This window comes from Giraffa tippelskirchi, chromosome 8, assembly GCF_054371585.1.
Source record: "Giraffa tippelskirchi isolate mGirTip1 chromosome 8, T2T-mGirTip1v1.2.pri, whole genome shotgun sequence".
Classification (NCBI taxonomy): domain Eukaryota; kingdom Metazoa; phylum Chordata; class Mammalia; order Artiodactyla; family Giraffidae; genus Giraffa; species Giraffa tippelskirchi.
The window spans coordinates 106,078,408-106,104,997 of NC_137282.1; the positions used below are offsets into that span (position 1 = coordinate 106,078,408).

The 26,590-nt window shown below is 36.7% G+C and overlaps 1 long non-coding RNA gene across 1 annotated transcript in view; it reads left to right on the plus strand.

The window, feature by feature from the left end:
* Window positions 1–26,590, plus strand: part of LOC145516782 (uncharacterized) — a 253,157-nt gene that overhangs the window by 190,135 nt on the left and 36,432 nt on the right. The gene's annotated exons all lie outside the window — the stretch shown is intronic.

Sequence of the window (26,590 nt, forward strand, 5' to 3'; positions counted from 1 at the left end):
CAAAGGGTTAAAGCACTTTACATACACACACACACACACACACACACACACACACACACACACACACTATTTAGTAGGTCTTTTAAAATATGAAGTTACTTTTAGAATCTCTTAGATGTTTTCTTTTCTTTTTTTTTTTTTTTTTTATTGTTTCTTTTTTTTTTTTTTTTATAAATTTATTTATTTTAGTTGGGGGCTAATTACTTTACAATATTGTAATAGTTTTTGCCATACATTGACAAGAATCAGCCATGTTTTCTTAAAAAGGAAAACTAATATTTCTAGAAAGAGAAAATGGTCAGCATAGAGAATCTCATATTCAAACTCAACAAATTGTATTACGGATAATAGAAATCAAAAGACAGGGAGAACTCTTTTAAGAAAAAAAAAAATCCCTATTTTCCCCACTTATTTCCATACTTCAAAGTTTTTTACAAAATTTACTTTTTTATTTACTGATATTACTTTCAAATTTTATTTTGCAATTAAATAAAATTTGTCTCATTTATTTTCATTTTTTGCTCCTTTGTTTTTAAAGTCCTGGTTGAAGCTGTTTGTAGATACTTTTTAATAAAGAGTTAGGAGGTTTAAGCATTTTTACCTGTATTGAAAAGAATAAGTGACTCTGTCCTCTGACAAGGGATCCCTATGTCTAGTTGACTTCTATTTGCTGCCCTTGAATGTACTGTTTCCTCAGGAGCATCAGGAGGATCCCTTTGCTCTCCTTCTTCTTCATTCCTGCCCTCACACTGCTCATGTGTTTTTGATGAGACAGTCATGTTTATGTAGATGACTCACGAATCTACTTCTCTGGGCCTGACTTCTCTCCTGAGCTCCAATTCCATTTCCCTCTCTTCCTGATAACATGGCAGTCCTATCCTTACTTCAATCAGTACATCTAAAAGTGAGCTCTACTTTTGAGAAAGCTCTACTTTCTCTTAAGTCCCACTCGAGGTTTCCATATTTCTTTCAATGCACCTCCATTCTTACTCCACCTGAAAACTTGAGTCTGCCTTGAGGTCTTCCTTTCCCTCCCATCCCTAACATATACAGCAGTCGTTTGGGACGATCCCACTGGCTCTTCCATTCTACAGCCTTCTCCTCTTCTAACTTATTTCCCACCACCAGCACCCCAACCTTAACCCTACTCTCCTCATGCCTGGATTGTAGCAAAGATTGCTGGACTGATTTCCCCTTTTGCCCCCACTCTTTTCTCTTATCTTTTCTCTTTCAACATCTGATTAATATGTACATAAAGGATGGGACTATACCTTAGAACTCTTGTATTCCCAGAAGAGAAATTTCCATAATACAGCATTCAAATTCTGTTTTGTTTGGTTTTTCAAAAGGACAAAAGGGTCATTTCTAATATTTGCCATATGTGTCTGGTTAGAAATTTGAACTTCAACATTGTGCAGATCTCCTTAAAAATGTTATACAGATGTGTTCATTTTCTGTGATTATTAGTTGACTGAGAGGGTCTCTATGGTTTTTCTCAATTTCTAAATTTCCATGATAATGGTAGTATAAGCAGGTTTTACATGTACAGCACAATGTGAAAAAAATGTAATTTGAGCTGCTAAGACACATTTTTATTTGAAAAAAAGATTTAAATTGAGTAAGAAAATCTTTTATCTTCCTAGTAGCTGAAAGATTTTTAATTTATAGTTGTACGTTCAGTTGTAAAAGAGGATAAATAGACTTTTGAAATATCCATTTTAAGCAAATATTTAAACTGGAAAAGAAATAATTCAGTCAGCCAAATGGTCTTTTAAAGAAATCAGAGCAGGAACACCTAAAGTTGACCAATGGTTGTTCTAAGTCATGGTAGAATTCAAGTCATTTACTCTGAGGAAAGAATCACAATTTATTTAACCTTTCTCTTCTCAGTGTGAAGAATTTGGGAATAGAACACATTTATCTTTTAAAATATTTGCCTAGAAATATGATACTTATGCTTTGGAAGGAAAATGGTACGATTTTTCTATGCCACAGTTATAGACAGACTTAGTTTCAAACATCATTTTATTTAATAGCAAATAATGAGAACAGTAACAAAACATCTTAACCCATCATCATCAACTCCATGTAAGCAAACAAGAAATGCTGTACCTTTTTTACAGTAATTTGGATCCAGTGTTTTCAAGCGCTGCTGGGGAGGGGAAGTCAATGCCATCTTATATTTTAGCTAACTTATTTCCTTCATCCAACTCTTGTATGAATGTATCACCCTTTGTGAAAGGGGCCCTGGGAAGGCTCCAGGACATATGTCTTCAAAAATGATTCATTATTTACTTTTTTTACCCTGTGGAAATTTTAGTTGCTTCTTCTATGCAGAATTTGTGAATTTTTCATGTTACTCCAGGAAGGTGAATTCCTGTGTCTTTATAGTAGATATCACACATGGCCCTTTGAATCACATAACTGAGCAAATCCTTAAGAAATCTAGGCCATTGTAGTGGCCTGAATTTACATTCAAAATCAGAGGAATCATGTGGTAGAATCATTTTCTCTATAAGTCACTGATGCCTGGATTGTATACCAGTTCCTCTGCAGAAATAATTTTCAGTAACTTTACCAATGATTTCCCAAGTTGCTAACTCCAAAGGATTCACCTTATATTTTGCTCATATGACCTGGTTAACTATCCCCTTTCTTTGAAAAATTTTATCTCTTGGTTTTCATGACACCATGTTCTTTTGAATTTTTCTTTCTCCTCTGATGGCTCTTTCTCAGGTTCCTTTGAAGATGTGTTTTTCTCTTGTTGTTGTTGTTCAATTAGTTAAGTCATATCTGACTCTTTGCAGCCCCATGAATGGCAGCAAGCCAGGCTGTACTGTCCTTCACTGTCTCCTGAAGTTTGCTCAATTTATGTCCATTAAATCGGTGATGTTATCTAATCACATCTCATCCTCTGGAACCCCTTTCTCCTTTTGCCTTCAATCTTTCCCAGCATCATGGTCTTTTTCAATGAGTTGTCTCTTTGCATCAGGTGGATAAAGTATTAGAACTTCAGCTTCAGCATCATTCCTTCCAATGAACATTCAGGATTGATTTCCTTTAGGATTAACTGGTTTGATCTCCTTGCAGTCCAAGGGACTCTCAAGAGTCTTTGTCAACACCACAATTCAAAAGTATCCATTCTTTAGCGCTCTTTATGGTCCATCTCTCACATCTGTGCATGACTACTGAAAAAAACATAGCTTTGACTATATGGACCTTTGTTGGCAAGTCATGTCTCTGCTTTTTAACATGCTGTCTGGGTTTGTCATAGCTTTCCTTCCAAGGAGCAAGTTTTTGAATTTGTGGCTGTAGTCACCATCTGCAGCAATTTTGGAGCCTGAGAAAAGAAAATCTGTCAGTGCTTTCATTTTTTTCCCCTACTATTTGCCATGGAGTGATGGGGTTGGATGCTGTGATCTCTGTTTTTTGAAAGTTGAGTTTTAAGCTAGCTTTTTAACTCTCCTCTTTCATCCTCATCAAGAGGCTCTTTAGTTCCTCTTCACTTTCTGTGATAGAGTGATATTATCTGCGTATCTGAGACGGTTGATATTTCTCCCAGCAATCTCTATTCCAGCTTGTGATTCATCCATCATTCTTTCTCTTACCAGCTTGTAAGTGCCCTGGGCTCTTTTCTGGTCTTACTCTACACTCTTCTTCTAGGCATTTTCATTCTTGGGTTTAAATTCTAGCTATAAAAAGACAAATCTAAAATTTCAATCTCAGACTCACATGAAGACCAGAACCACATATTCGAAAGGATATTCCAAAAATCACTCCAACATACCATTGATGTCTCAACAATCTTTTCCCCAAAGGGGCTCTTCCTCAGTTTTTCTCCTCTCAGTGCGTGGTGCTTCTAACCACACACTAGTGTGAGCTAGGAACTGGAAGCCATCTTTGACTTCTGCCTCTGTTTCACTACCCACACCTCTTAATGACTCCTTTTCCTAGCCTATCTTGAATCTCTATCTCTCCATCTTTGCCTTCCCTACCCTGGATCAACTCAAAGTCACATTTTTTCCTGCAGATGCTTTCACAGCTTCCTGCCTTGAGCTTCCTAATTTTTCCTCATCTTCCTAATAACGCCTCAGATTTCAGACTTTTGTCCTCTTATGATCCTTTTCCCATACTGCATCCAAATTGATGGTTTATACTTTAAATTGAATTTTACTCCCTTATTTGAAGCTTGCAATGACTTTTTATTAAACTTAGAATAAAACACAAGCTTTTCAATATGACTGGTGCACAGGGCACTGTGGGATCTGACCCTTGCCCACTTCCTTCTCTGGCCTCATGTTGTGCTTCTTTCTTCTTTGTTCACGATAAATTATTTTTCTTAGTGTCAACTATGAATTGACTCTTGCTATTAGCACTTGCGATCTGCCTCTAAAGGATTAAATCAGGTGCTGCTACAGCTACTGATTTTCAACACCTCCTGAAAGGAGTTCAGGGTGGAGAGCAGAAATAAGGCATTCTGGACTCAGGGAAAAACTGCCAGGATGGATCTTCAGATAGAGATTTTCAGGAGCTAATTTTATAAGCCCAATTCTTATATCTCCCCCTTATCTAGAAAAAAAACTAAAATCCTTCATGGTGACAGCTGTTTCTCGTGACTAGCAAAGCTTCACAAGACTAGTAGAAACCTTCTGGAAAAATGTGCTTGATTGCATTTATTCCCCCCTCACCAGAATCACGTATATATTAGCCTTCCTCTCTGCCTCTTTGGAGCAGTTTCTCAGAGCTATCTGAGGTGCCATCTTCTGGGCTGCAGTCCTCATTTTGCCCCAAATAAAACTTAGCTTGCAACTCTCATGCTCTGTATTTTTTTTAAATTTATATTTATTATTATTATTTTTGTTGTTGTTAACATTTTGCTACAGTTTAATTGAGGTATAATTGGCATATAACGTATACATTTAAGGTGTACAGTGTGATGATTTGATAAATGCATATATATACTGTGAAATTGTTTACCACAATAATGTCAGTTAACACATCCTTCACATCACATAATTATTATTTTTTTTGGTATCTGTTATAGTGAGAACAGTTAAGATCTTCATTCACAACAACTTTCAAGTATACAAAACAGTATTGTCAACTATAGTCACTGTGCTATACATTAAATAAATCCCTGGGATTTACTCACCTTATAACTGAAAGTCTGTATCCTGTGACTATTATCTCTCCCTATTCCCCACTCCTCCCCTTCCCCTCTTCAGTTCCTGGTAACTCTCAACTTACTTTCTGTTTCTATGAGATTAATGTTTTCAGATTCCACATTCAAATGAGATCGTGGAGGTATTTGTTTTCCTCTCTTTGGCTTATTTTGCTCAGCATAATGCCTTCAGGGTCCATTCATGTTGATATAAATGGTAGGATTTCCTTTTTTTATGACTGGATAATATGTATTGTATATACGTAAACATAAGAGTGAGATATTTATCTTTCACATTTTCTTTATCCATTCTTCTGTCTATGGATACCTAAGTTGTTTGTCTTGGCTGTTGTGAATAATGCTGCTGTGAACACTGGAAAGCAGATATCTTTTTGAGATAGTGATTTAATTTTCATTGGATATATACCAAGAAGTGGGTTTGTTGATTATATGGTAGTGCTATTTTTAATTTTTTGAGGAAACTTACAGTTTTCCATAGTAGCTGTATGAATTTACATACCCACTGACGGTGCATTAGGTCTCCCTTCTCTCTACATTCTTACCAGCAATTGTGAGTATTTAAAAGATAATTTTTAGTTAATGGCAAATAATGCCAATAATCATTTGTCTTGTGTTTTTGTGGATAGCCACTCTAACAGAGGTGAGGTCAAAACTATCATTATGGTTTTGACTTGCATCTCCCTGGTCATTAGTGATGTCGAGCACCTTTTCATATACTTGTTGGTCATTTGTATGTCTTCTTTGGAAAAGTACTCATTCAGGTCCTTTGTACGTCTTTTAATTGAATAATTTGCCTTTTTCCCTTTTGAATTGTATGAGTTCTTTATATGTTTTGGATACTAATACCTTATCAGCTATGTGATTTTCAGACATTTTCTCCCATTCCCTAAGGTGCTTTTTCATCTTGTTGATTGTTTCCTTTGCTGAGCAGAAGCTTTCTCGTGCTCTTCATCCCATTTGTGGATTTTCGGTTTTGTTGCTTGTGATTTTGGTGTCATTACCAATGTCTAGGAGCTTTCCCCCTATGTTTGCTTCTAGGAGCTTTATGGTTTCATGTTTTATGTTTAGGTTCATAATCTATTTTGAGATTATTTTGTGAATGATCAAAGATAGTAGTTTAAATTCATTCTTTTACATGTTGAATATCTGGTTTTTCTGAGCACAATTTATTGAAGAGACTATCTTTTCCCCATTGAGTATTCTTGGCTCCTTTGTCAAATATTAGTTGATTCTATATGCATGGGATTCTTTCTGGGCTCTCGGTTCTGTTCCCCTGACCTATGTGTCTGTTTTTATGCCAGTGCCATACTATAACTTTGTAATACACTTTGAGACCAGGAAATGTGATGCCTCCAGTTTTGTTTTACTTCCTCAAAATTGCTTTGACCATTTAGGACCTTTTGTGATCCATACAAATTTTAGGATTGTTTTTTGTATTTCTGTGGAAAATGCCATTAGAATTTTGATAGAGATTATACTGATGGCTTTGGATAATGTGGAAATTTTAACAATACTAATCCCTGTCCATTAACACTGAATATGTTTCCATTAATGTGTGTTTTCTTCAGTTTCTTTCATCAATATTTTATAGATTTGTATATATCATTCACTTTTTAGAATGACTTTATTCCTAATTATTCTATTGTCTTTGATGCTGATGTAAACAGTATGTGCTCAGTCCTTCAGTCATATCCGACTCCTTGCAACCCCATGGACTATAGCCTGCCAGGCTCCTCTATCCATGGGGATTCTCCAGGCAAGAATACTGGAGTGGGTTGCCATGCCCTCCTCCAGGGGATCTTCCCAACCCAGGGTTCTAACCCAAGTCTCCCACACTGTAGGTGGATTATTTACTGTCTGAGCCACCAGGGAAGCCTGTAAATAGTATGGGTTTTTAAATTTCTTTTTCAGATAGTTCACTGTTAGTGTCTAGAAACACAACTAATTTTTGTGTCTTAATTTGGTATCCTGACACTTTACTGAATTTGTTTATTCTAACATTTCTGTTGGTCTTTATAATAATTTTCTATATACAAGATCATGTCATCAGCGAGACACAATTTTACTCCTTCCTTTCCAATCTGGAAGTTTTTTATTTCTGGTTTTGATTACTCTGGCTCGGACTCACAGGACAATGTTGAAAAGGAGTGTTGAGATTGGGCTGTCTTCTCCTGTTCCTGATCTTAGAGGGAAAGAAGGTGCCTGTGTAGTGACCGGGGCCAGTTGCGGACATACATATGGTGGTGGCGGCCAGGGCCAGCAGCAAGGGCTGAGGCCAGCCCCAGGGCATTCGCAGCTGCAGGAGCCCTGCTTGTCAGCGTGCAGTCCTGTGGCTGTAGGGTCTCACCACTTGTGTTTGGTGAGGAGAGCTGGGCCTGCCAGATGCAGGTGCACAGCTGGAGGAGCGAGCAGCAGTTAAGCCCCATAGGGCAGGCCAGCGACAAGAGTCAGGACCAGATCTGGGGCTCGTAAGCAGCTGAAAAGGCTCTGTCTGTCAGCATCCAGCCCTGTGTCTCCAGTATCTCAACCAGATTCTCACAGTGAGTATTAGAGGAAAATTCCTTTCTAGTTCTTGAAATAGACTTTCTCCATCTCACTGACTTTGCATTCCATTTCCTGGAGCACTGTCCCCCCAACTCTGCCTAGCAGTACCTACTAATTCTTTAGTAATCAGCCTTAAAATCACCTTGTCAAGAATTTTCTTTAACCAGGGCCCCCTGTTATAACCTCTCATCAATCACTTTATTTTTCCCCTGTAGAAATTATCCTGCATTTATTTGAGAGGTTACCTCTCTCATATCACACTCCCTAGGAAACCTGAATCCCTGAAGCCCTGACATTTTTTCTTTCACTCATTCTAGATTTTGTTTTCTGTGTTCCCAGTGTCTACATAAACACAATGATGCACGGGTCATGCCCATCTCTTCCAAGCTCCCTGGTTAGTGAAATCATGTTGGTAGCTTGAAATCAGCTGTGATGAGATAGTATGTACACCATGGAAATGGGTACTTGTTATAAATCAGGTGCCCCTCCTCCTAACTAGTTCGTAAACATTTAGCATCAAACTACTGCGCATATCTATACATACATATAATTTTTACTGACCCCGTGTGTTAGTCACCTTCCTGTGTTAAGATTTATCTCACTTAATATAATAATTACATTGTAGATATTTTTAATCTTCATGTAGTTATTTTCCATTTAGCTTTGAAAGTGCCAGACTCTCATCACATGTAGCATACAAGCATCGTATTTACCCCTTACTAAATATTCACGCTCATGCTCGGTCACTCAGTCGTGTCTGACTCTTTGTGACCCCATGGACTATAGCCTGCCAAGTTCCTCTGTCCATGGGATTTTCCTGGCAAGAATACTGGAGTCTTTTGCTATGCCCTCCAGGGGATCTTCCCGACCCAAGGATCGAATCCGTGTCTCCTGAATCTCCTGCATTGCCGGCAGACTCTTTACTGACTGAGCTATCAGAGAAACCTTAATAAATATTAAATAACTCTATATAGTTGAAAGAATAACTTGGTAAAGATAAGCCTGCAAAAGAAACATTGCTTATCCTTCTTCTATTCTCTTTAATAATACATAAGTTCTGGTTATTAATTATTACAACATCTAGGATGTTAATTTTCTGTTTTAAATGTTTTTAAATTGTGAGACATCTTTATGTTTTCTTAGAACCTGAACTCTTAATACCTTCCCCATAGCAACAACAAATAATATAAGACAGCTGAATGTTACCGAGGAAGTTTAAGGGAAATATGAGCTAAAAGCTGTGGCCTTTCAGGTGTAAAGTCAACAGACTGAAAATAAAGTTCTTTTTGAATAACCTGTTATATTATGAAGTCCAGCCCAGCCAAGAGGTGAATCAAAATAATGAATAAATAGAAAAAAAAAAAAAACTTGTAAAAAAATTGATATGACTCTTTGCATCCTTTTGAGTTTAAAACATGAAGTCATTATGAGAATTGTGATTGTAGAACTAAATCTAAATATTATAAGCATTAAGCATATGAAAATGATTAACAAAAAAGATGTGAAGGAAGGTTAAGTAGGAAGATATGTAAGATTAATACTTTATCTCTTACAAGGGATCAGAGGATATCACCTAAAATTAAAATTATTCTTATTTTTTAAAGGTTTTGTATATTACATATATTTTTAAACTTTTTATTTAATATTGAGGTGTAGCTGATTAACAATGTTGTGATAGTTTAAGGTGAACAGTGAAGGGACTCAGCCATACATATACATATATCCATTCTCCCCCAAACTCCCCTCCCATCCAGACTCTATATAACTTTGAGAAGAGTTCCGTGTGCTATACAGTAGGTCCTTGTTGGTTACCCATTTAAAATATAACAGTGTGTACATGTCCATCCCAAACTCCCTAACTATCCCTTTTCCCCATCCTTACCCCCCCATCCCCAGCAACCATAACTTTGTTCTTGAAGTCTGTGAGTCTCTTTCTGTCTTGTCAGTATCATTTCTTTTTAGACTATACCTATATGGGGTGTCATATGGTATTTCTCCTTCTCTGACTTATTTCACTCTATGACAATCTCTAGGTCCATCGGTGTTGGTGCAAATGGCATTATTTCATTCTTTTTAATGGCTGAGTAATATTCCATTGTATTGTATATTATGTTTTTAATATGGGAAGAATCTATCTTTGTTGTTCAGTTGTGTCCGACTCTTTGAGACCCCATGTACTACAGCACACCAGGCTTCCCTGTCCTTCGCCATCTCCCAAAGTTTGCTCGAACTCATGTCCATTGAATCAGTGGTGCCAACCAACCATCTCATCCTCTGTTGTCCCCTTCTCCTCCTGCCTTCAATCTTTCCCAGCATCAGAGTCTTTTCCAACGAGTCAGTTTTTTGCATCAGGTGGCCAGTCCTTTGCACCTGTCCTTCCAATGAATATTCAGGACTGATTTCCTTTAGGATTGACTGGTTTGATCTCCTTGCAGCCCAAGGGACTCTCAAGAGTTTTCTCCAGCACCACAGTTTGAAGGCATCAATTCTTCAGCCCTCAACCTTTTTTTATTGTCCAGCTCTCATATCCATACATGACTACTGGAAAAACGGACCTTTGTAGGCAATGTAATGTCTCTGCCTTTTAATACACTGTCTAGGTTTGTCATTGATTTTCTTCCAAGAGTCTGTCTAAAATTTAGCTATTTCACTTTACTTTCTTTAATTTCACTTTACAATTTACTTTAATTTCACTTTATTTTCTCTATTAAATTTAGGTAAAATTAAACTGAAGGTTTTTATTCAAAAGTAGAATGTATCATATGGATCTATTTTAATGAAATTATTGCAATGCATTCATAAATCTGTCTGCCCATGTTTTATTTGTCCATATACATTGAGAGATGTCTATAAAGTTGTCTACCAAACATCAATGGTAATTATGGAGATTCAGGTGATTTTTAGAATTCTTTATTATTACTTGATTTCTTTGTGGGCAGGATTCACTTTTATAAGTCAACACATTCTTTGCTCTTCAAATAATCATTGAATACTTTGTTTATTGCATTAAATCTGGTTATTAAGAATTTATATTTAGGCAAGATATCACCTAGGCAATAATTTTATTTTGTATGCCTTAATTAAACATATTGGTGAAAAAGGAATCAACTTTGAGTTAGTTTTAAAGAGTAAGTAATTTGGATGTTGGAAATTAACTCTCTGTTTTGAGTCCAGTTGAGAAGCAGAGTTTGCACAATCTCTACTCTCTCCATTAATGAAAAACACTGGCAAGGCATCCCAGTGTTTGTTCCTGGGAAGCAAATGATAGGATTTCCCCATTTAGCCACCTCTGACTAATTATGCTAATTATAAAACAAGCTGTAGGGAGCAAGTAAGCATGATGACTTGAATTTTCTCTAAGAATTAGTTTTGAGTTGCTAAACAGAGGCACAGGATGGACTATTGAAACCATTTCTGTATCTGTAATAGGTATCTATGCAAAGAGAAGAGAAAAATTGTTTGGATGGCTACGGGACTTGATTCTAAGTTTAAGAGAAATTTCTTTTAACAAAAGATTTTAGAAATAAGACCAGTGTTAACTCTAGACTCTAGTACTTTATGCTTGACATATTTTAAGTGGTGTACCAATACTTTCAGAAATATTTTCCTCATTAATTGATAAATTGCATAATATTCCAAATCTTGCTCCATTCCCCACCATGACATCTTTCCTTTTCTTCAATGCAACTAGCATGCAAAGTCTTTTTGTGCGGTGAATGAGTCAAACAAAATGAAGATATTATTTATTTGAACTGGTATCACTGTTTTTAAGAAAACTGATGGTATGCTAGTATAGTTTTTCAGCATGTGCTGACACACACACAAATAAATAATATTTTATATGCATATATAAACTAGTAGTTATTCTAGACTTCTGTTTCTCCTTCATATTATATTTTTAATGAACTTTGTGCAAAACTCTTTGAGGACTATTGTGTAGGAGGTCTAAGTACTATTAATTCTTTAGAAACAAATAAAAGGCTAGAAGTAAGGAAAGGAGACACATAAGAAAGAAAACTTGATGCCAGAGGCAATGAAAGAAAGCTATTAAAACTTTAAAACTCAAAAAAAGCCTGCTTGAATGAAAGAACTGATAAACATTAAGACCTTGACCGACAAATCTTTAAGAGACTTGAGGTTAACTCACTTATTTCTTCTGCACTCAGCATTGGACCCAAGCCTTTAACTGCCCTTGTTCAGCTCTTTTCAGCTACCTTTGTTACTAAGGTGTTCAGTTAAAATTTTTTCTTGGATACAGTGTATCTCAGATGATTAAAACAAAGTAAATGCTGTTGGTATCTGCTTGTGTTAGCAAGTAACAAACATATCCTTTTATGAGGATGATGATTTTACCATGCCATGTCTTGTGTCTGTGACCTGCAAAATTACAGTCAACAGTTACTGTAAGACCAGCCACAACAACCACAGGAGGAATTCCTTGAGAACCACTGTTTATCTTCCTATGGGAGGAAGTCCTTGTGGGAGTCCTATCTATAGATCCATGCAGTGAAACTTGGATTTTTTTCTTTTTTATCTATCTAAAGCTTTATTATTGTCATCTCTGCTTGTATCTACTCTAGAAACACATTTCTGAGTTGACCACATAGAGAGGATATTTTGCAGTCCAGGGTGTGGGTCAAGAATACAAATACAAAAACAAAACTTCCAATGTTATCCAATAGCTAACTCCATGTATAAGTATACAGAGGAGTCTGATGAATTCAGAGTTTAATCAGTTGGAATTTGGTCTACATATGGAGGAAGGTGGGGGGAAAAAAAGGATCAACTTAATGCCATAGAAAAAAAATCACTGCTGATGGTGATTGCAGCCATGAAATTAAAAGACGCTTACTCCTTGGAAGGAAGGTTATGACCAACCTAGATAGCATATTTAAAAGCAGAGACATCACTTTGCCAACAAAGGTCCATCTAGTCAAGGCTACGGTTTTTCCAGTAGTCATGTATGGATGTGAGAGTTGGACGGTGAAGAAAGCTGAGCACTGAAGAATTGATGCTTTTGAACTGTGGTGTTGGAGAAGACTCTTGAGAGTCCCTTAGACTGCAAGGAGATCCAACCAGTCCATCCTAAAGGAGATCAGTCCTGGGTGTTCATTGGAAGGACTGATGTTGAAGCTGAAACTCCAATGCTTTGGCCACCTCATGCGAAGAGTTGACTCATTGGAAAAGACCCTAATGCTGGGAAGGATTGAGGGCAGGAGGAGAAGGGGATGACAGAGGATGAGATGGTTGGATGGCATCACTGACTCGATGGACATGGGTTTGGGTAAACTCCGGGAGTTGGTGATGGACAGGGAGGCCTGGCATGCTGCGATTCATGGGGTCGCAAAGAGTCAGACACGACTAGGCGACTGAACTGAACTGAACTGAACTGAAATGCCATAGAGCAAGAGGCAGCCTTGTCTGCCTTCAATCTTTTTTTCTTTTTTGAAGTTGAAATACTCTGTAGCTTGTAAGGATATTCAGGAAAGGATACTTCTGCTGTAGCTCCTTGTATTCCAGTTGTTTTTGTTTGCTTGTTTGCTTAAGTAATTTATTGTCTCACAGTCCTGGAGGCTGGAAGGCTGAGATCAAGGTGTCATCAGGGTTAGTTCCCTGAGAAGACTGTGAGTATCTGTTTCAAGGACTCTCTCCTAGCTTCTGGAGGTTTGCTGGCAATCCTTGGTGGTCCCTGATCCCTGCCTTCATCTTCACATCCCATTATTCTTGTGTACGTGGCTCTGTGTCTGAATTTCCTCTTTTTTAAAAAATTAATTTTCAAAAAAATTTTTAAAGGTTATATTCCATTTACAGTTATTACAAAATACTGTCTCTATACTACATGTTGTACAATACATCCTTGTAGCCTTACACCCAACAGTTTATACCTTCCACTCCTCCACCCCTTATTTGATCTTCCCCCACCACCTACTGTTAATCACTAGTTTGTTTTCTGTATCTGTAAGTCTACTTCTTTTTTGTTATATTCATTAGTTGTATATTTTAGATTCCACATATAAGTGATACCATGCAGTATTTGTCTTTCTCTGTCTGACTTATTTCACTTAGCATAAGTCCCTCCAAGTCCATCTATGTTGTTGCAAAAGGCAAAATTTCATTCTTTTTTATGGCTAAGCATATATTTGTTTGTATATGTATATAACACATCTTTATCCATTCATCTGTTGGTGGACACTTAGGTTGCTCCCATAACTTGGAAACTGTTAATAGTGCTGCTTTGAACACTTCATTTTTGATGTCTCCAGAGCTGAGAGGTTTGTATTATTTGAACAGTACAAAGAATAAAGAGGCTTTGGCTCTTTGAATTTTTTTCTTAGAAATCAAAATATGAACTTTTTGCCATTATGGATGGTGGTTATGTGAACGGTGTTGTTTTCCCTCAGCACATACAGTAACTGAGGCTGAGACAGAAAGGGGAAGGAAGCAGTGGTAGAGCAAGTTCAGTCCAGTTCAGTCGCTCAGTCATGTCTGACTCTTTGTGACCCCATGAACCTAGCACGCCAGGCCTCCCTGTCCATCACCAACTCCTAGAGTTTACCCAAACTCATGTCCATTGAGTCGGTAATTTCATCCAACCATCTCATCCTCTGTCGTCCCCTTCTCCTCCTGTCTTCCATCTTTCCCAGCATCAGGGTCTTTTAAAATGAGTCTATTCTTTGCATCAGGTGGCCAAAGTATTGGAGTTTCAGTTTCAGCATCAGTCCTTCCAATGAATATTCAGGACTGATTTCCTTCAGGATGAATTGATTGGATCTCCTTGCTGTCCAAGGGACTCTCGAGAGTCTTTTCCAACACCACAGTTCAAAAGCATAATTCTTCGGTGCTCAGCTTTCTTTATAGTCCAACTCTCACATCCATACAACTACTGGAAAAACCATAGCTTTGACTAGACGGACCTTTGTTGGCAAAGTAATGTCTCTGCTTTTTAATATGCTGTCTATGTTGGTTGTAGTTTTTCTTCCAAGGAGCAAGAGTCTTTTAAATGAAGTGATGGGACCAGATGCCATGATCTTAGTTTTCTGAATGTTGAGCTTTAAGCCAACTTTTTCACTCTCCTCTTTCACTTTCATTAAGAGGCTCTTTAGTTCTTCTTCGCTTTCTGTCATAACCGTGGTGTCATCTGCATATCTGAGGTTATTGATATTTTTCCTGGCAATCTTGATTCCAGCTTGTGTTCATCCAGCCCAGCATTTCTCATGATGTACACTGCATATAAGTTAAATAAGCAGGGTGACAATATACAGCCTTGATGTATTCATTTCCTGATTTGGAACCAGTCTGTTGTTGCATGTTCAGTTCTAACTGTTGCTTCCTGACCTGCATACACATTTCTCAGGAGGCAGGTCAGGTGGTCTGGTATTCCCATCTCTTGAAAAAGTTTCCACAGTTTATTGTGATCCACACAGTCAAAGGCTTTGGCATAGTCAATAAAGCAGAAACAGATGTTTTTTCTGGAACTCTCTTGCTTTTTTGATGATCCACCGGATGTTGGCAATTTGATCTCTGGTTCCTCTGCCTTTTCTAAGTCCAGCTTGAACATCTGGAAGTTTGTGGTTCACATACTGTTGAAGCCTGGCTCGGAGAATTTTGAGCATTACTTTGCTAGCGTGTGAGAAGAGTGCAATTGTGTGGTAGTTTGAGCATTCCTTGGCTTTGCCTTCTTTGGGATTGGAATGAAAACTGACCTTTTCCAGTCTTGTGACCACTGCTGAGTTTTCCACATTTGCTGGCATATTGAGTGCAGCATTTTCCCAGAATCATCTTTTAGGATTTGAAATAGCTCAACTGGAATTCCATCACCTCCACTAGCTTTGTTCATAGTGATGGTCCCTAAGGCCCACTTGACTTCACATTCCAGGATGTCTGGCTCTAGGTGAGTGATCACACCATTGTGATTATCTAAGTCATGAATATCTTTTTTGTATAGTTCTTCTGTATATTCTTGCCCAAAGCTTGTATTTTACCTGAAGGGAGATAATCTCTATCTGCTTGGTCAATAAAGAACAGCTTTCAGTTCAACTTTTTGTTTTATCCTGGTAACCACAGAGGAACTTAGAGTGGAAATGTCTTTTTTTTTTATCTTAAAGAAAATTAAATATAATTTTTATTATTTATTGAAATTTTATTTCAGTACCTGTGATGGGAACTAGAGATGTACTTGCCAGGATAAGAAAGCTTGTCTTCTAAAACTCACTCCAGGCTTTCTTTCATTCCTGTGTATTCCAGTTCTCTACTGTCTCTTAACAAGCATAGGAAAATGTAGGTACCACGTATACCCTGAGAAGAGTTAGGGGTGTATTTTGTATGGCACTTGAAAACCCGAAGAAACAGTTTTCAGTTTGGCCCAAGATTGAGTTGAAATTTTAAGCATCCAACCCACTCCAGTGTTCTTGCCTGGAGAATCCTAGGGACGGGGGAGCCTGGTGGGCTGTCGTCTATGGGATCGCACAGAGTCGGACATGACTGAAGCAACTTAGCAGCAGCATCTTATCAGTTCCTAGAGAGAAATACTTCTCTGGTTGCTGAAGATGCTGATTTATTTTTTATCTGCCCTGATTAGAAATTCAGATTGGAGTATAAGGTGATACAAAGAGGACTGAGACACTCAGAGAGCAAAGCCTATTGCTCCTCCCTTAATATTGGTATTCCCCAAGGCTCCACTTTATCACTTCTTTCTTAGCCTAAGGACTAGCCTTGGGCATTCTCAACCACTCCCATGGCCTCAGTTTTCTACTGTATCTGCTTATTATTTCCAAATCTATATCTGCAACCAAGATGTCTCTCCTGAAACCAAGTACTATATATGCAACTATTAATATTTCTTCAATTAGTAATTAGATGCCTCATAGGACATGTCTAGGACTCAAATCATACCCTTTCCCCTTTAACCAGATGCTCTTTCTGTTTTCCTTTATGCTGTTGACATTTATACCATGTACTCAAATATTCAGTTGTTTAGTCAAACTCAGAAGAATACCTCATATTTATTTATTCTCTTCCTTCCCAAAACCACCTCTCAAGCTCTGATCTTAGTCATTTCTCTGCTTGTCTATTGTCATTATCCCCTAGATAAATCCTTTCCCTTGCATCTCATTATTATGAACCTCATTTTTTTTAAATTTACTGAGATATTATTGACAGGCAATAAATTTCTCATATATAAAGTATACAATTTGAGAACTTTGGAAACTATCACTGCTTGAAAATAATGAACATACAGTCATCTTCAAAACATTCCCTATGTTCCCTTGTAATCTTCCCCTTGTTCCCCCACCGACATAAATCTATTCCAAGTCAGTTACTGATCTGCTTTCTGATATTACAGATGTCTGCATTTCCTAGAATTTGATGTAAGTGGAATGTCCTCTCTTTTTCTGACTTCCTTCACTCAGCATAATTATTTCTTCCTTTCTAATTAAGATTCCTTTTGTTTATTTATCTTGCTTTGTTGCCTTTGCTTGCAGTTCCAGTTCAGTGTTGAATACAGGAGGTGAGAAAGGACATCTTTATCTTGTTCTTGATGCCAGTCTTTGATTGTCAAATATAATTTTAGCTGTAGGTTTTGCATAGCTGTCTTTATTCAGGTTGAAGAATTCTCTATTTCTAGTTTGCTATTGTTTACATGCATTTTACTTCTATATATGTTATAAACCCTACAATATATTGTTATTATTTTTGAATTAGTCAATTCTCTTTTAAATAAATTTTAAAAACCGAAAGAAAAAGTCATTTCCATTGCTCTTCATTCTTTTGGTAGATTCAGATTTCCATATAGTATTACTTCTCTTCCACCCATAGGACCTCCTTTATTTATTTATTTTTTTTAGTATAGGTCTATGAATCCTTCAGCTTTTGTATGTTATGAGTTTGTATTTAATCTGGTTTTGCAAGAAATTTTATCTGGGTATAAAATTCTAAGATGACAGTTTGTCTTTTCCTTCAGTATTTTAAAGATGTTGCTCAATGCCTTCTGCTTTACATTTATATCCAACAAAAACCTTGCTGTTGTTCTTATCTTTATTTCTCTGTATGTAATGTTTCCCCCTGACGTAAACTTTGTTTATGATTTTCTGTTTATCACTGGTTTTTAACTAACTGGATTATGATGAAACTTGGTGTTATTATATGTATGTTTCTTATGCTTTGGGGTTCATTTGTCTCTTTGAATCTGTGAGTTTATAGTTTATATCCACATGGGGTAACTTGATATATTATTCCTTCAAATTTTTTTTTGTCCAACCTCTTTTTTCTTTCCTTCAGGAACTCAGTGCATGCATATTAGGAAGTTTGCAGTTCTCCAGTGACTCACTAATACTCATTTACCTTTGGGGAGGGATTTTTTTTTTCTCTCTCTGTGTTATTTTGGATAGTTTCTAAAACTGTGTTTCAGATTCAATGCTACATTTTTTGGTAGTGTCTAATCTTCCCTTCTGTTAATCCTACCCAGTTTATTTTTCATCTTAGACTTGTTTTGTCTCTAGAGTTCAATTGAGATGTTTCAAAAATATCTTTTAAATCTCTACTTAACAGGCTCAAACATTACTTTGACATTTGCACATTTGGAATATAGTTATAACTTTTAATGTACTTGTCTGCCAATTCTTTAATCTTTGTCATTCCTCAGTTTGATTCTGTTGATTATTTTTTCTACTCATCATGGACTATATTTTCCCCCAGCTATGCTGAAGCCAAAAATCTCTCTCCACACAGGAATCTGGGAAATCATAGGACTCAGCTAATTTTTCCCCTTCTCAAGAGTCAGTGTCTGACACTACTTGTTGACAATGTCTGAAAACCTTGTTTCATATGTCATTTTTTAAAATTAATTAATTTATTTTAATTGGAGGATAATTACTTTACAATATTGTGGTGGTTTTTGCCATATATCAACATGAATCAGCCATTGGTGTACATATGTCCCCCCATCCTGAACCCCCTTCCACCTCCCTCCCCACCCCAGCCCTCTGGGTTGCCTCAGAGCACGGGCTTTGAATGCCCTGCTTCATTAATCAAACTTGCATTGGTTATCTATTTTACAAAGGGTAATATACATGTTTCAATGGTTTTCTCTCAGATCATCCCACCCTCACCTTCTCCCACATAGTCCAAAAGTCTGTTCTTTACATCTGTGTCTCTTTTGCTTCCTTGCATATAAGATTGTTGTTACCATCTTTCTAAATTCCATATATATGTGTTAATATACTGTATTGGTGTTTCTCTTTCTGATTTACTTCACTCTCTATAATAGGCTCCAGTTTCATCCACCTCATTAGAACTAACTCAAATACATTCTTCTCTTTTTTTAATAGCTGAGTAATATTCCATTGTGTATATGTACCACAACTTCCTTATCCATTCATCTGCTGATGGACATCCAGTTTGCTTCCATGTCTTAGCTATTATAAACAGTGCTGCAATGAACACTGGGGTACATATGTCTCTTTCAGTTCTGAAAATCTTGTTTCCTATACCTTGTCTACTTTTTTCAGTTGTTTCAGGCACAAGGTTAAATCTGGTTCCTGTTATTCTATCTAGGCCCAAAGCCAGAGTTTCTTCATAACTAATATTTTAAACTATTGCCTGAATTAGTGTTCTGAATCTCTGATCTAATTTTGTTATTCTCCTACTTAAAACCCTTTGGTGATAACTTTTTACCTTCAAATCAATGTTCTAACCTTTAACAGAGCATTTAAGACCCTTCACATTATGACACTTTCCACACTCATTCTGGTGTGTTAATTCTTCCTTTCCCTACCCCACCTTCTGTACATATGGACACCCTATAATTAACTACATTCCATTAACCACAATTCCTAAAATGCACCATCCTAGTGTTTTGATCATGTTTTTGTGTACCTTCTTGAGCTGATGAGATCTTACTTTGTAAGTCCATACATCCTGGTTCATATATAGCCTCTTCTGTAAAGCATTCTGTTGTCTTCACTGTTCCTGGTGAGATTAATAGCCTGCAGTTTCCTTGCTGGAATATTTCTGTTCTTTATGGAACTCTTATCATAGTACTTGTTAGCACCCTCACTAAATTGAGAGCTTTTCCAGAGCATCACTTAGCAAATTTATTCTCTAAAGGGCCAGGTAGTAAATATTTTAGAGTCTGAGGGCCTTACAAGTCTTTGTTGCATATTATGACTTATTTTTCTTTATAATCCTTTGAACGTATAAAGTTGATTCTCTGGTTGTCGGGGGGAGTCAAGGAAAAACATGCTGCTGCAGGCTGCAGTCTGCTGGCATTACCCATAGAGGAAGGAGATTGTATTTCATTCTGTTACCCAGTAGAGTGCCTGACCTTGAGAAGGATGTTGATAAAAATGGGCAACTCTTTAATAATGAACATAAGATTATCCCATAATATTTGAATTCTTCATCTGTGACAGTAATTCTCCTAAGAATTCAGTGTAGGTTCTATCATTTGGTTTGCACAAAATGAAATCATATTGTCAGCAGCATTTTATTGATGAGGCAGTCATGGCATGGAGATAACTGAGGGACTTGCCAAAGATTATGCAGCTGCAAGTCTTTAAGAAGTTAGAAAAGCAGTCGAACTGGGACAGAGGCAATTGTATATGTTCTTCCTCTCTTGGGTTAGACTCCAAAATAGGACATGATGTCCCTGCAATTGATGTATTCAACATCCCTCTTTCTGATGGAAAACAAATGTAGATTGACACGTATCTACAGAACCTTTGAACTAAGGATTGCATAGTTTCCAGGATAAGTAACCACACTTGCTCATTTTTATGTTTATCATACAGTTGGGAGAAAATAGCAAAATTGGTTTTCTAAAGACAATAGGTATTGCTTTTTAAAACATGAAAAGTCTTGGATGTATTGCCATCATCATATTTGTTTCCTTGAAATCTAGAGAACTTCTGTTCCTCTTTAAATATAATAATGTCCTTCAAACAAAACACTTGGTCTAAATTAGTTTTCTTCAAAGCATATTTAGTTGAATCAGAAGCTAAAGAAACATATTATTTTAAGCCACACACAAATGTTTTGTTTATTTTTTAAATTTCTTGACCAAAAGGAAAAGATAATTGTCTTTGTGCTTTGCAAAGAAAACATATTACCTCATGGCTGACAGTTTGTGACAGAGCAAACCCACGTGAGCTGATATTAAGAATTTTTATGATGCCTTTTGGAAATTCAACAGACTAGCATTATTAACATAGTGAAATTGGAAATCCAACAATCAATCAAACCATCATCATGAACCAAAATACCCTCAAAGCAGTGGCCATTTACAATTAAGTGATATGATCTTTATAGGAAAAATTATGGTGGCGTGAAAGCACCTGCTGTCAAAATTAGCTTTTCAAAAAGCAGAAGCTATTTCACTGCTGTAATTTTAAGCAGTAATTGTTATTAGGCCTATTTAAAGCAAATTAGCACATGGTTTGTTATTAAATATATAACATATTTACATCAAGAACCATATTGTAAATACCATTAATTTTCCCCACTGGAAATTAAATACATTTTGTCAAATGGCAACTATGCTTTTTCCCACACTGAATTCTGCCAGCCAGAAGACAGACACAGAGGGCTGCAAGGGAATGGAGGCAGTGGATGTGAAGTGGGCTGCCTTTAAATCAAGGGCCCATTCTTTGGAATTATGTAACTGGCATTTGTTTCAGCTTCTAAATATGAATCTCTTTGACTTTTAATCATTGACATTTCTCCTTCCTTCCAGCATTTTATGTTGCTTATGTCATTGTCTTCATAAGCATTGTTCTTGACACCCAAACAAACAAAACTAATAAAATGAGCAAAAGAGAAAATGATGAAGTAGTAGCATAAATACAGAATGCAGATAGGTTGTTAAGGGTATCACTGACTATTCACAAAACATCAGGGTTACCTCTGAGAATTAGGGAAAATTGGAGTTGTAAATAAAGTTCTATATTCCTTTAAAATAGACCCCAGTGCAGTGCTGTGTCCTTCTCTGAGGACACATCATTCCTAATCACTAGTTCAGCTAAAGTTGGGTCTTGTGGCCGAAAGCTGAGAGGACTAGGGCTGAGTCAGCTTGACTGGTCAGGGAAAGTTGGGAGGAGACAGTTGTTGAGTCCACATCCGTGGCTCACCTGGCATAAAGCCACACACCTTCCCATGGCAAAGTCAGCCAACACACAGTGGGGCTGGGGGTGGGAACTCTTTCGCTCACTAAATTCGAAAATGAATTTTGCACATATTTCCTCTGGGGAACAAGAGCACATGCAATGGCAGGCAGGACTGAGAGGTACACTACATGCTCTAGTCAGTGAGATCATGGTATTACCATCTCATTGGGGAGATGATCATGTAGTGATGCATGCATTTCTGAAGAGTTGAGCAAATGGTATAGGTACGTTGAGAATGTTTATTTTACATATTTTATTTATTTTTTCAGCAGTGGTTCCCTGAAAAGAATCAGAAACTAGGTAATGATTTGTGCATTTCTGCCTTTTTTTTTTTTTTTTTTAAGAAAGCATTGCATTCCGTAATGAATCAAACTTTCTCTGTGTCCTTGATCATTCCCATGTGGAAATGATGTGGCTTCTGTGGGGTCACTCTGAAATATTAAACTCACTAGAAAAGGTCTTCTAGATGGCTTCATACATTGCTCTCGCCTCCCTAATTGCACTAACATCTCCCTTTGTTCTCTCCTGGAATCACTTTTTTCTTTAGATTTCATAACATAGGGTCTCCAGGCTTGTTCCCTTTGTCTGATGCTGGTTTTTAACCCTTCTCTTGTTCAATTCTTTTGTTTTATTTTTTCCATTTAAATATTCCACAAGGACCTGATCTAACCACATTCTCTGCTTGGGGAATGTCATGGCATTAACTTTCACCTTTGTGAATCTTTGTCACTGGCCCCAACTATCCCTCAAGTTCCTCACCTTTATTTGTTCGTTATTGCAAACAATACCTTTATTCATGGCTTCCATTACAAAGTAACAAACCCTAAACTCATAATCTTTCTTTCAAACTTGCCCTGGCTCTTTCCTCCTCCATCATTTTTTTTTTTCCTGTTTTAAGTTTTTTCTTTTCTTTTTTTAAATTTATTTTTTTATTGAAGGATGATTGCTTTACAGAATTTTGTGGTTTTCTGTCAAACCTCAACATGAATTCAGCCATAGGTTTGCATATATCCCCTCCCTTTTGAACCTCTCTCCCACCTCCCTCCCCCTCCCACCCTTCTAGGTTGATAAAGAGCCACTGTTTGAGTTTTCTGAGCCATACAGCAAATTTCCTTTGGCTATCTATTTTACATATCGTAATGTAAGTTTCCATGTTACTCTTTCCATATATCTCATCCTCTCCTCCCCTCTCCCCATATCCATAAGTCTATTCTCTATGTCTGTTTCTCCATTGCTGCCCTGTAAATAAATTCTTCAGAACCATTTTTCTAGATTCCATATATGTGCATTAGAATACAATATTTATCTTTCTCACTCACTTCACTCAGTATAATAGGTTCTAGGTTCATCCACCTCATCAGAACTGACTCAAATGCATTTCTTTTTATGGCTGAGTACTATTCCATTGTGTATATATACCAAAACTTCTTTATCCATTCATCTCTCGATGGACATCTAGGTTGCTTCCATGTTCTAGCTATTGTAAGTAGTGCTGCAAAGAACAATGGGATACATGTATCTTTTTCAACCCTGGTTTCCTCATGGTATATGCCTAGGAGTGGGATTGCTGGGTCATATGGTGGTTTTATTCCTAGTTTTTTAAGCAGTCTCCATATCATCTTCCTTAATGGCTGTATCAATTTACATTCCCACCAACAGTGCAAGAATGTTCTCTTTTCTCCACACCCTCTCCAGCATTTATTGTTTGTAGACTTTTTGATGAGGGCCATTCTTACTGGTGTGAGATGATATCTCATTGTGGTTTTGATTTGCATTTCTCTAATAATGAGTGATGTTGAGCATCTTTTCATGTGTCTGTTAGCCATCTGTATGTCTTCTTTGGATAAATGTTTGTTTAGGTCTTTTCCCTACTTTTTGGTTGGGTTGTTTGTTTTTCTGATACTGAGTTGTATGAGCTGCTTGAATATTTTGGAAATTGATCCTTTGTCAGTTGTTTCATTTGCTACTATTTTCTCTCATTCTGAGGGTGGTCTTTTCACCTTGCTTATAGTTTCCTTTGTTGTGCAAAAGCTTTTAAGTTTAATTAGGTCCCACTTGTTTACTTCTGTTTTTATTTCCGTTACTCTAGGAGGTGGATCATAGAGGATCTTGCTTTGATTTATGTCATCGAGTGTTCTGCTTATGTTTTTCTCTAAGAGTTTTATAGTTTCTGGTCTTACATTTAGGTTTTAATCCATTTTGAGTTTATCTTTGTGTATGGTGTTAGGAAGTGTTCTAATTTCATTCTTTTACATGTAGCTATTAAGTTTTCCCAGCCCCGTTTATTAAAGAGACTGTCTTTGCCCCATTGTATATTCTTGCCTACTTTGTCAAAAATAAGGTACCCATAGGTGCATGGGTTCATTTCCAGGCTTTCTATCTTGTTCCATTGGTCTATATTTCTGTTTTTATGCCAATACTATGCTGTCTTGATGACTGTAGTTTTGTAGAAAAATCTGAAGTCAGGATGGTTGATTCCTCTAGCTCCATTCTTCTTTCTCAAGACTATTTTGGCTATTTGGGGTCTTTTCTGTTTCCATATGAACTGTGAAATTTTTTGTTCTAGTTCTGTGAAAGATGTCATTGGTAATTTGATAGGGATCGCATTGAAGGGTAGATTGCATTTGGTAGTATAGTCATTTTCACAATATTGATTCTTCCTACCCAGGAACATGGAATATCTCTCCATCTGTTTATGTCATTTTTGATTTCTTTCATTAGTGTCTTATAATTTTCTGTGTACAGTTCTTTCATCTCCTTAGGTAAGTTTATTCCTAGATATTTGATTCTTTTTTTCACAATGGTGAATGGGATTCATTCCTTATTTTCTCTTTCTGATTTTTCATTGTTAGTATATAGAAATGCAAGTGATTTCTATGTATTGATTTTGTATCCTGTAACTTTGCTAAATTCACTGATTAGCTCTAGTAATTTTCCGATACTATCTTTAGGGTTTTCTATGTACAGTATCATGTCACCTGCAAACAGTGAGAGATTTACTTCTTCTTTTCTGATCTGGATTCCTTTTATTTCTTTTTCTTCTCTGATTGCTATAACTAGGACTTCCAGAGCTATGTTGAATAATAGTGGTGAAAGGGGAGAGCCTTGTCTTGTTCCTGATCTTAGGGGGAATGTGTTCAGTTTCTCACCATTGAGAATAATGTTTGCTGTAGGCTTATCATATATGGCCTTTACCATGTTGAGGTAGGTTCCTTTTATACCAATTTTTTGAAGAATTTTCATCATAAGTGCGTACTGAATTTTGTCAAAGGCTTTCTCTGCATCTACTGAGATTATCATATGATTCTTATCTTTCAATTTGTTAATATGGTGTATCACATTGATTGATTTGCGTATATTGAAGAATCCTTGCATTTCTGGAATAAACCCAACTTGATCATGGTGTGTGAGCTTTTTGATGCATTGCTGAATTCTGTTTGCTAAAATTTTGTTGAAGATTTGTGCATCTATGTTCATCAGTGATATTGGCCTGTAGTTTTCTTTTTGTGTGTTGTCTTTGTTTGGTTTTGGTATCAGGGTGATGGTGGCCTCATAGAATGAGTTTGGAAGTGTTCTTTCCTCTGCAATTGTTTGAAAGAGTTTTAGAAGGATAGGCATTAGCTCTTCTCTAAATGTTTGATAGAATTCTCCTGTGAAGCCATCTGATCCTGGGCTTTTGTTTTGGGAGTGATTTTTGATTACAGCTTCAATTTCAGTGCTTACAACTGAGTTGCTCATAATTTCTATTTCTTCCTGGTTCAGTCTTGGAAGATTGAACTTTTCAAAGATCTGTCCATTTCTTCCAGGTTATCCTTTTTATTGCCATATAGTTGTTCATAATAGTCTCTTATAATCCTTTGTATTTCTTCATTGTCTGTTGTAACCTCTCCTTTTTCATTTCTAATTTTGTTGATTTGATTCTTTCTCTTTTTTTCTTGATGAGTCTGGCTAAATGTTTGTCAATTTTGTTTATCTTCTCAAACAAGCAGCTTTTAGTTTTATTAAGCTTTACTATTGTTTCTTTCATTTCCTTTTCATTTATTTCTGTTTGGATCTTTATGATTTATTTCTTTCTACTAATTTTGGTGTTTTTTTTTTTTTTCCTTTCTCCAGTGTTTTTGGTGTAAAGTTAGGTGGTCTATCTCTTGTTTTTCTTGTTTTTTGAAGTAGGATTATATTGCTATAAACTTGCCTCTTAGGACTGCTTTTGGTGCATCCCATAGGTTTTGAGTTGTCATGTTTTCACTGACATTTGTTCATAGAAATTGTTTGATTTCCCTTTTGATTTCTTCAGTAACCTGTTGGTTATTTAGAAACGTGTTGTTTAATCTCCATGTGTTTGTGTTTCTTACAGTTTTTTTTCCTTGTAGTTGATATCTAGTCTCATAGCATTGTGGTCAGAGAAGATGCTTGATATTTCAATTTTCTTAAATTTACTGAGGTTTGATTTGTGTCCCAAGATGTAGTCTATTCTGGAGAATATTTCCTGTGCACTTGAGAAGAACGTGTATTCTTCTGCATTTGGATGCAATGTCCTGAAAATATCAATGAGATCCATCTCATATAATGTATCATTTAAGACTTGTGTTTCCTCATTAATATTCTGTTTTGATGATCTGTCCATTGGTGTGAGTGGGGTGTTAAAGTCTCCTACTATTATTGCGTTACTGTCAATTTCTCCTTTTATGTGTGTTAGTGTTTGTCT